The following is a 9411-nucleotide window of genomic DNA, read 5'->3' on the forward strand; positions in this document are numbered from 1 at the left end:
GAGGACATGGTAACTCTAGAGGCAGGGGGAGCCAAAGAGGTCGTGGTGGATGGCAAAAAGGCCAAAATGCAAACAACAATGTTGAATGTTACTACTGTGGTAAAATGGGTCATATGGCTAAAGACTACTATAAAAAGCAAAATGACACCACTAATGGAAATCTGCAACAAGGGAATTATGCATCTTCTAGTAGACAGGGTGATGACAGAAATGAGCATTTGTTTATGGTGCAGCACATGACCAATTCTATGACAAGTACAGAAGAAAGCATCGATGTGTGGTATGTTGACTCAGGTGCATCAAACCACATGATAGGTCATGCAGAATGGATGCAAGATGCAAGGAAAATGGAAAAACCAGGATTTGTGGAGGCTGGTGATGATATTGCACATCCTATTGTGAAAATTGGAAAAATTCATTTGTCTATGTAGGATGGGAAAAAGAAATACATGTCGGATGTATCTCATGTCCTGAATATCACCAAGAACCTGGTTTCTGTTGGTCAAATGGTTGAGCAGGGCTTGTAGGTCAGATTTAATTCTCATGGATGCTTGGTTGAGGATATGAAAAATAAAGGTCACTTGATAGCAAAAGGAAAGAAGAAAGGCTGAATGTTTACGTTGAAAGCAGGCATGCCTGAATTGAGTGCAGCAATGTTTGCACATGGGACCGGTGTAGTTGCAGATATTGATATCTGTCATAAACGCATTGGTCATGTTAATGTACAACGACTTAAATCAATGCAAGCTCAAAATATTGTTGCAGGATTGCCTAAATTCAAGGTTGCAGAAATGCATAAGGTATGTGAAGCCTGTCAATTTGGAAAACAGGCAAGGAAACCATTTCCTAGACATGCTCAAGAGAGTAAGAAGCCATTGGAATTAATCCACTTTGATGTGTGGACTACTAAAGCTGCATCTATTGGAGGCTGTCATTATTTTGTCACTTTTATTAATGACTATAGCAGAAAAGTTTGGGTGTATTTTATGAAAAAGAAAAGTGAAGTGTTTGGGCATTTCAAAACTCTTAAAGCTATGGTTGAAAAAGAAACAAGCTTGCAAATAAAATGCCTAAGGTCGGATGGAGGGGGAGAGTACCTCTCAAATGAGTTTGCAAGGTTCCTGCAGGAGTATGGCATAAAGCAGCAATATTCATGCAGTCATATCCCACAACAAAATGGAATTGCAGAAAGGAAAAACATGCATATTGGAGAGGTATCTCGTGCTATGCTCAACGAAAAAGACTTGCTAGATGTTTACTGGGCTGAAGCAGTTGCTACAACAGTCTACATAATGAACACGACCCCTATTGCAGCAATACATGGGATGACTCCATAGGAGAGGTATACTGGTAGAAAACCAGATATTTCTCATTTGAAGATTTTTGGTTGCATTGCCTATGTTCATGTGCCAGATGAGTTGAGATCCAAGTTGGATCCAAAAGCTGAGAAGTGCATCTTTATTGGTTGCTCTCTGCACAGCGGAAAGGGTATAGATGCTATAACCCTTCTATTCGTAATTTTACAGTGATCAGAGATGTTTTTTTTGATGAGATGAGTAGCTGGTATAAACTAGTAAATGTGATTGATAATGTAGATGCACAAAATGGTAATGCTGCACAGAATTCACAGCAGCAGTCACAAGATATTAGTGGACCTAGAGTGTCCTCTAGTAGTGGTTCACATTCTTCGCCATGGACAGGAAGATTGAGATCGGGAGAATCTTCTCAAAGCAATGCAGATATGCAGGTTTCACGAAAAGGAAAAGAGAAGGTAGATCAGCCCATGTTTGATGTGAATGCAGGTCACTCTTATGTGGATGGTGAATCCAGTGGCTCAGAACAGAGCATTGATGATGAGTTGGGTATTCCTTCTATTGTTACACCTGGAGTAAGGAAGACCACGGATGTTTTGAGAGCACCTGGGAGTGAACCTACTTTGCGCAGGTCTACCAGAGCTAGGTATCATGTGGATAGATTGAAATATGATGGATTTACAACCATTCACTATGCCTATATGGTCAAAGTGAAACAAGAACCAGAACCCATTTCTTTTGAGCAAGCCATGGAAAAAGAAAAATGGGAGAAAGCCATGGATGAAGAAATGGATACCTTGGAATCAAATGCTACATGGGAATTGGTACCTTTGCCTAAAGATAAGAATGCAATTGGTTGTATGTAGGTTTATAAGGTGAAGGACAATAAAAATGGTTCTGTGAATAGATACAAGGCAAGATTAGTAGTCAAGGGGTATGCACAAACATATGGCATTGATTATGAAGAAACATTCCGTCTGGTTGCAAGGATGGCAACCGTAAGAGCAGTCATTGCTATGGCTGCATCAAAGGGATGGTCTTTACATCAGATGGATGTAAAGAATGCCTTCTTGCATGGTGATTTGCCTGGAGAGATCTATATGGAGCAACCACCAGGTTATGTGCATGTTGTTCATCTTGAGTTTGTTTGCAGGTTGAAGAAAGCCTTGTATGGCTTGAAGCAAGCACCTAGAGCATGGTCTGACAAGATAGGACAATATCTTGTCACTATTGGCTTTCAGATTTTCAAGGCAAATTTCTCACTTTATGTGAGAAAAACAGAGAAATGTATTATGCTACTTATCATTTATGTTGATGATTTAATTATGACAGGTGATAGTGATGAAGATATCCTTCATGTGAAAATGCTATTGAAGCACAAGTTTGAGATGAAGGATTTGGGAAAGCTACGTTATTTCTTGGGCATTGAGGTGATTAGATCACCAAGTGGGATACGACTCTTGCAAAGGCAGTATGGATTGGACATGCTGTCCAAATATGGGATGACAGGCTATAAGCCTATTTCAGTTCCTTTGGAGCAGAATGTGAAACTGAGCGCAGATGCAGGTGAGCTTCTCGAAGACCCTACTATGTAAAGATGCATAGTAGGAAATTTGATTTATATGACTATTACCAAGCCAGATTTGAGCTATGGTGTTGGATTGGTAAGTCGGTTTATGCAGGCTCCAAGGAAACCGCATTTGGATGCGACTAAACACATACTCAGGTATGTGAAGTCCACATTGCATTATGGACTATTTTATGAGATGGTAAGTGGCGAGTATGCATAGATTACAAGCCACTAAATGCTGCAACAAAGAGGGACCACTTCCCTCTCCCATTTCAGGATGAAATCTTGAATGAAGTAACATGACATGAGCGGTATACGATGTGTGATGGCTACTCTGGCTACTTCTAGATTCGCATTGCAGAGGACGATAAAAAGAAGACCACTTTCATCACACCATGGGGCTATTTTGCCTTTCGGGTTATCCCCTTTGGTCTCACAAATGCCCCAGCAACCTTTCAACGATTCATGAATATAGTCTTCCAACCTTACTTTGGTAAGTCCATAAGGGTTTTCATAGATAACTTTTGTATTTACAACTCAAGGAACATACATCTATGCAAGGTTGATGAAGGATTTACTCACTTAGTTAGGTTGGGTGGACAACTAAATAAGGATAAATGTCACATTGGAAAAAGAAAGGTTACTCTACTAGGGCATGTAGTGTCAATTGAAGGAATTGAGGTAGATCCAAATAAGGTAGAAACATTGCTAGCTCTACCTTCCCCAACCTCCATCAAACAATTAGTCTCCTTCTTACAAAAGCTAAGATATTTGGGTGGATTTATACACTTACTCTTTCAATTCATATATCCCCTGCAGCAACTAACACGCCAAGAAACACTTGTATGGAGTGAACAAAGTGAAGGACATTTTAAGGAGATAAAGAAAATGTTGGGTTCACTTCCTATAATCCTCCAGCCTTGTTGGGAAGAAACATTCTTTGTAAACCCTAGAGTGGGAAAAGAGGCCATTAGTGCTGCTCTCCTACAAAAAGATCCAAAAACATCCTTCATGAGGCCTATGTATTTTGCCAGCCGCCTCATGAAAGCCTCAGAGAAGGCTTACACCTCCATGGAATAACTAGTGTTGGCCCTCATGTTTGCAATAACCAAATTTCAGCCATATTTGCTTCCAAAGAGATTTGTGACCATCACTGTGGAGGATATGTTTCCCTATGCACTACAATATATGGAAATCTCTGACAAAATAGCAAAGTGCGTGGTCCGACTTCAAGAGTTTGATTATACAGTGCAGGTTGAATAAACAACTCAGGCATGCTTGGCTGATATTTTGACAAACAGGTGCTATGAGAAAAATCTCTGGGTGAAAAGAAAGAACCTTCCACCATCCCCATCCATAAAGACTCTTGTAGATGCTTATAGCCTCTACTTTGATGGTGCATACAAGAGAACTAAGGATAAGGCAGCCGCAGGCATTGTTGTTTTCTCTCCTTTAGGTTAGAAAATCTATGGTGAAGGAATCATCTTGGAAGGTGTCCACTCTAACAATGGGGCAGAATATCAAGCTTTAATTCATGGTCTTTGTTGGTGTCTTAGTAATTCAATCGAGAGATTGATTGATTTTGGAGACTCCATACTATTGGTAAGGCAGATGCAAGGTATATGGGCATGCAAAAATACAAACCTCTCTAGTAAAATGAGAGAGGCCGAATCTCTTATGAGAAGATTTAGGGAGGCACAAGTACATCATGTGCCAAGAGACCAGAACAAAGATGCCAACCATCTAGCATCATCAAAGCTGAATGAGTCAATGGTGGGAGCAGTGGCTATCAAACCCCCACTTCTGCAAGGCAAGGAAGACTTAGAAGATATTCTACATCTCTTAAAGCAAGGAGAAGCGCCCAAACACCTAACTAAGGGATGGAAGGCTACAAGATATCGCATGGTAAATGATATTTTGTATTGTCTTGGTAAGGATGGTGTGCTTAGGAAAGTGCCTTCAAAATAGAAAATTGAAGAAATCTTAAAATCTTGCCATGATGATGTGTGTGGAGGCCACTTTGCACACGACATCACAAGTAGAAAGGTTCTACAAGCCGGCTTTACTTGGCCCAATCTACACGGAGATGTCAAATATTGGTGTCAAACATATGAAAACTGTCACAAATCAAGACTACAATGGCTCATAGCAGAACCCCAAACCCCAATCAAGGTCTATGGACCCTTTGAGAAGTGGGGAATTGATGCCATAGGGCCTCTACCACGCACTCCATTAGGAAAAGAGTATATTATCATGGGGGTAGATTACATGACTAGATGGGCCAAGGCTATGCCAACTAGAAGAATCACTGCTAAGTGAGTAAATTCATCTTTGACCACATTTGTTGTAGGTTTGGTACCCATCTTGAAATACTATCAGATACAGGACCAGGGTTTAGAGCTAATGTGGTGGGTGAACTCATGCAAAAGCTAAATATTCAACGACGACACTCTACCCCTTACTACCCTCAATGCAATGGATTGGTGGAAAAGGTAAATAGAATGATTTGTAAAATCATCAGTAAACAGGTAAATTCAAGGCCCCGGGATTGGGACAAGCACCTTAGTAGAGCTCTATGGGCTTACAGAACCTCCTTCAAAACCATGTTAGGGTTGACACCTTTTAATCTAGTTTATGGATAAGAGGATCTTTTGCCTATTGAAGTGAAATTAGCTAGCCTTCAGGTATTAGATGGCACAATAGGCTCTCAAAAGGAGAAGTTACATCAAAGATTACTGGACCTAGAGAGGCTACAATTGGATCGTGAAGAAGCCAACAACCACTACTCCTAGGAAGTTGAGAAGTGTAGAGAAAAGTTCAACAAGAAGTTAACATATAAAAACATCAAGGAGGGATCTTTAGTGCTTCGATATGACAATCGCTTTGATAAAAGAAAGGATGGCAAGTTTCTCTACCGGTGGGAGTGACCGTTTTGGGTCACAAAAAAATTCAACAATGGCTCCTACAAACTTTAAAACATTGAGGGAAAAGTGCACAAGACCAAGGTTAATGGATGGCGCTTAAAACCCTATCACATCAGGGTGGGGTCAGCTCAAGATACCAAAGAGTGTCTAGAGGCATAAATACCTCTAGCCAGGTTGGGAGGGGGCTATATGATTTGAGAAAATCACAAAAAAATATTTGTCTAACACTTTGTTGATTTTTTGTACATTTGGAGCTTTGAAATAAAGAAGAGGGTGGGAACAACCTCTTGGGAAATCTAATAAATCACTGGATGGAAATATTTCATAGACCGGTTTATCAAGGGGGAGTGAAGAGTAAAGATCAATGGAGGAAGGTGAAGGGAAAATGTATAATGTGAAAAGAAAAGACATGAAATGGATTTGGAGCTATCCAAAGGGCATGTGAGGCTCATAAGTCATGACTTTAGAGCCTTATGATAATTCAACCAAATGGGACCCTTCTTGGAAGCATTAGTGGAAGAAAAATCAAGCACATGATTTTGTAAGATTTTTAAAAAATACTTCCACTCCGATCCAAAAAAAACTTTTTAACATGAGAGTTGTAGCATGTGAGCTGAAGTTTTGGCTGGTATTTTTTTATAATTTTTTGGAGCTACGAGTCGGGAGATATGGCCAAAATGGTGGACGCCAACTTTTTCCAACTATGGTGGAGACCATATCCCAATTTTATACACATCCACACTTTCTTCTCCACACTTAACACTTCCATAAAATATCATTCATTAGACTCCCAACCCTTTCCCCTCTCTTCTCTCTCTCAAGCTAATAAACCATTAGAATTTTCCTCCTAAATCACCCTCAAATCATCCTTAATTGTAGTAGTAATGTATGAATTCTCACTACTCTCTCTATATTATTGCTAGATATGATCTTATTTTATGAAGATTCTCTATATTTTTTTATAGGAGAGCTCTTGGACTCAAGCTATGGGGGGGAGAATGGAGACAATTCACCTATGATGGAACTTGATTAAGTACAAAATTGGTCAACAGAATATCTAGATGGAGCTTCCACATTGGTGGAACCGCTTTAATGTAACTTTGGTGGTCTTAATTCCTATTCTATCTTAATCTCCTCCCTAAACACCCTCAAGGCCTATATAAAGAGACCTTCCCCTTGGTAATTTGCAAGAAGAGAGAGAGCCAAGAGGCCTTCTTCAACCCTATTGAGCCTTCCCCATTCTCTCTCATGAGCTTATGCAGTTCATTCCCTTACTATAGCTTATGCATGCTCTACAGTGTAATAATCCCATGCTATTGGTGTCCATATTGTGTATATTGGTTATGTCTCGATGATTCTCCATCTCTTAAGTTTATTGATTCATCTATTTTTTTGTAGCTCTCTCTCTCTCTCTCTCTCTCTCTCTCTCTCTCTCTCTCTCTCTCTTAGTTTTCCTCTCTTCTCTCTCACAAGCTCCCTCTTGTATAGCATCCTAGTTCTCTCTTCCATGACTAGGTGGTACCCTTACCTCATTCACTTTGTGGTAGAAGGGAGTTTGGCATAGTATAGAGGCTACCATACTGAATTTCCTTCGTCAGCACCACTTAGAAAAGGATATACACCCCTTGCCATACATCTAGGAAGAATATGAATTCATGTTTGCCATGATTCCCATGGTAGCTGAGGAATTGATCGCCAACAAGATTTCTCAAGAGCAAGCTCTCAAGCAATGCCTCATCCCCTCCTATAGCATGAGCAAAGACTCTCCACAAACTAGGAGCTAGAAGAGCTAGAAAAGCTAGCCTACTTTAACTCTTCCTTCCTGTGAAAATGGTATGCTCTCCGTCTGCAATGGGAACAAGAGAGTTGCTAAATTTCGACCAATGCCAAGTAGATATGTGCAATAAAAAACTTTGATTACGACTTAACCTATGTGGCCCCTACCTTGTTTAGGGTCTTGGCCATCACTCACAATCAATTGCTAGAAGATCATATTATGGCCCACCCCTATTTGGATAACCGAGGAGCAAAAAAAGAAAGAAACTACAATAGAAGGGGACAAAGACTTAAAGGCCGCATAGAAAGAATCAAGGGAGCTAGAAGAGGAGCAAAGGAGGAAGCATGTTGACAGTGAAAAAAGACTGAATTTTTAACTGATTTTTGTTGTTTTTTAGGTCTGAATGATTGATTTTTGATGGATTTAGAGTGATGTATGGTTGTTAATAGAAGTTTTTGAGAGTGTTTCGGATTATATTGATTATGTTTTGGAAGCTCATGATGATTTTTAGTGGAGATATGAAGCTCTGTGATGTTCTGATAGGTTATGTTGAGGTTCTAATTGGTTCTGATACCTTCTGTATAGCTTTTGTTTTGTTTTGATTTTCTTTTGTATGAAGCATGGATTGATGATTGATGAAGATTGAAATCTTTTGAAAGCTTATTGAATATTTTTTTATAGTTTGGAATGGTTTTAGTATGAGTTATGAGGATTTGATGTTCTCTGATGACCTTCTGTAACCCTTTGTAAACCTTCTGTAGAGCCTATGTATCTGTTCTGTATCTGCTATGTTCCTATTCTGTACTCTTCTTAGATCTTCTGTAAGTGTTTTCTAGAATGTATGTGTGACTTTGGGAAAGTTTTCTAACTTTTGGAAATGATTAATCTAAGTTCAAAAGAGCTAAAACAAATGGAAGAAGCAGCTGCTAAAGATTGAAGAGAAGACTGGAGTGACAATGACATTAGTGAGCTATTGTCAAGATTGTGGGAGAGAAGGAAGGAGTCTCACTTGTAGCTTTCTTGCTTGCACAATGGGGGAATACACACACAGGTGGAGGCTGAAAACAGTTTTCCTCTTCTTAGTTATGTAAGCCAAAAGAACTCTAGTACAAAAGAAATAGAAGAACCTTATATGTAGGTCTCAAACCAAACTCAACTAACTAAGGTGGCATACTAACAGAGCCACAACTAGACTAGATAAGGATAGCTGTCATCTAGCTATTATTCATGGGCGGTGTACCAACCGCATCTGTAGCTAACAAGTCGGTGACATAAATACACAACAATCACCCTGGCATATCACGAGTGGAGTTCGATATCTCAACACTCCCCCTCGAGTTCAATCCCAATTCCTGCATACCAAGCAGGTCTCTAAACTTGTGCAACTTCTCTACGCCCAATGCCTTCGTGAATATGTCAGCTACCTAATCCTCTGTGCTGACATAAACTAGATCAATAAGACCTAGTAAAACCCTCTCTCGCACATAGTGATAATGCACCTCAATGTGCTTTGTTCTAGCATGATAGACTGGGTTATTTGCCAAGTGTATACTGCTCATGTTGTCACAATAAATGACAATTGGCCCATCTATAGACTAATGCATATCATAACGTAGCTTATGCAACCAAGCTACCTCACATGCAGCCATTGCTGCACCCCTGTACTCAGCCTCTGTGCTCAACAAGGCAACTGTAGGCTGTTTCTTGATGCTCCAAGTGACTGCAGCACTCCCAAAAGAGAACACATATCCACTGGTAGATCGTCTATCAGAAATACTACTAGCCCAATCAGCATCAGTGTATCCATGTAACAGTGCATCCTATTGC

This window comes from Lygodium microphyllum, chromosome 2 (genome assembly GCF_053477565.2).
Source record: "Lygodium microphyllum isolate KBCC chromosome 2, Lygodium_microphyllum_v1.1.10, whole genome shotgun sequence".
In the NCBI taxonomy this organism is placed as follows: Eukaryota; Viridiplantae; Streptophyta; class Polypodiopsida; order Schizaeales; family Lygodiaceae; genus Lygodium; species Lygodium microphyllum.